The sequence below is a fragment of the Neomonachus schauinslandi genome, chromosome 6 (genome assembly GCF_002201575.2).
Source record: "Neomonachus schauinslandi chromosome 6, ASM220157v2, whole genome shotgun sequence".
In the NCBI taxonomy this organism is placed as follows: Eukaryota; Metazoa; Chordata; class Mammalia; order Carnivora; family Phocidae; genus Neomonachus; species Neomonachus schauinslandi.
Genome location: NC_058408.1, coordinates 98,551,892 through 98,554,537, shown reverse-complemented (window position 1 = coordinate 98,554,537; position 2,646 = coordinate 98,551,892).

Sequence of the window (2,646 nt, the reverse complement as noted above, 5' to 3'; positions counted from 1 at the left end):
GGAAATGTCACCCACTGAGTACACTGACATGTCCAGTTCATTAAATGTACAATGCAACTTTCAGGGATGCTGCTGTGAACTGAATGTTTGTGCACACCACCCCCCCAAACTCATATGTTAATTCCCTAAACCCCAATGTGAAGGCATTTCTATATCCACCAAAAACATCCTTCAAGTTGAGTATGAATTAAAGATATTAGATAAATGAAACCTGAGATAATTTTTCTCCAGTGAATCTGGGCTATAAGAAATGTTAATGGAGGCTCTTTGAACTAAAGGAAAATGACACCTATCGATAACTCAGATCTACAGGAAGAAATGAAGAGCACCAAAAGTTATAAATAAATAGGTAAATATAAAACACTATGTTATTTTTTATTCTTGTGATTTCCTTAAAAGAGAATAGACTGTTAAAGCAGTAAAATAATAATGTAAGAAAAGCAAAAATGATAATAATGCAAGGTAGATTTATAACACATGTAGAAGTAAAATATATCACAAACAGCACACAGGATGGAGGGAACAGGTAAATGGCTTCATATTGCTGGAAGGAAAGAATAAAAATAATAAAAAGATACAGAATTAAGAAGCAAATAGAGGAAATTTGATGGAATATTAAAAATATTTGACCCAAAAGAAGGCAGAAAAAGAGAGATGGAGTAACAAAAACTTGAAGGAACAAATGAAAAACAAGTAGCAAGATGGTAAACTTACACCCAACCACATCATTAATTACACTAGAGGTAAACATATTACAAACTCCAGTTAAAAGGCAGAGATGTCAGAAGCCCACCTATATACTGTCCATAAGAGAGATCATTTAAATATAAAATACAAATATGTGAAAATTAAATAGATGGAGAGATATACCATGTAAACTCTGAATATAGAACATCTGGTGTGGCTATATTAATGTCAGACAATGTAGATTTCAAGAAAGCTTATTACAAAAGATACAGAAAGCCATTTCATAAGATTTTTAAAAGGACAATTAATTAAGATATAACAATTCCTAAAATGTATGAACTTAATAATAGCATTTCAACATTTATGAAGCCAAACTGAGAGAACAAAGGAAATAGACAAATCCACAATCATAACTGGAGATTTTAACACCCTTTCTCATTAACTGATTAAAGAAGTAAACAAAAAAAAAAAAGAAAAGAAAAGAAAAAATATAGAAAATCTCAATAACACTATTACCCAATTTGACTAAACTGACATTTACAGACTAACAACCACAAAATATAAATTAATTTCAAGTGCATATGGAACATTCAAGAAAGACCATATTTTAGACCATAAAATAAGTTTAAATAGATTTCAAAAGGTTGAAAATTTATAGACTATTTTTCTGGTCATGAAGGAATTAAATTAGAAATCAATAAACAATGAGATATCAGAAGGGGGAAAATAGAAATTAAATAACATACTTCCATATAACTCATGAATCAAAGGAAAAAATCACAAGAGAAATAAAATATTTTGAACTAATAATGAAAACACAACATATCAAAATTTGTATTATGCAGATAAAGCAGTGTTTAGAGGGAAATGTACCACTTTAAATGCCTATATCATAAAATAATCAATTACCTAGGTTTTCACCTTAAGAAGCTAGAGAAAGTAAATGGAAGAAACTCAACCCTATGTAAATAGAGAACATATAATTAGAGAAAAATTCAATGAAATAAAAATAGACAAAGAAGAAGATGACTAGAGACAAAAGTCTGTTCTTTTGAAAAGGTTAATAAAATTGATAAACCCCTAGCTAGACTTATCAAGAAGAAAGAACACAAAATACCAGTATCAAGAATGCAACGAGTGGTATCACTAGAGATCCTACAGACTTTAAAAGAATATTAAGGAAATATTGTGAACAGCTGTTAAAGATGAAATACCAATCTTAAACACTCCTTCAGAAAATAGAAGAGGAGGAAGCATTTCTGTATCATTCAGGGTCCAATCAGGAGACAGAAACTACACAGTAATTCAAATGGTAATTGGAAGTTTCTTATAAAGAAGTATTAACAGGGGATTGGGGGGAAAAAGGGAACTGTCTAGTAAGAGTCAACAAGAGACCTAAAGAATATAGGAATAGCAAACATAAGGAGTAGCCACTATCTCTAGGGGTTGAGCTGGAGTGATCATAAAGATCCCCTCCTTAGGGCGCCTGGGTGGCTCAGTTGGTTGGGCAACTGCCTTCGGCTCAGGTCATGATCCCGGGGTCCTGGGATCGAGTCCCACATCGGGCTCCCAGCTCAGCGGGGAGCCTGCCTCTCCCTCTGACCCTCTCCTCTCTCATGCTGTTTCTCTCTCGCTCGCTCTCCAATAAATAAATAAATAAATAAATAAATAAATAAATAAATAAATAAAAGATCCCCCTCCTTGGGTTGAGACCCAGACCTCACTGGAGAGGACATGACATGACTCACTGGATGGTAGAGAGGTGGCTGGGGTGCCCGAGGTGCCATGCTAGTGTGACATCTGGGATGCAGAGGGAAGTCATTCACAGTGAGCTATGCCTTGGAGCTTACTACCAGGTTGCTGGGGTGACCATTGGTGGGAACGGGCCACACCAGCAGCATGTACCGCCCCGCTGCACCCCCCCCCCCCCCCCCCCCCCCCCCCCCCCCCCCCCCCCCC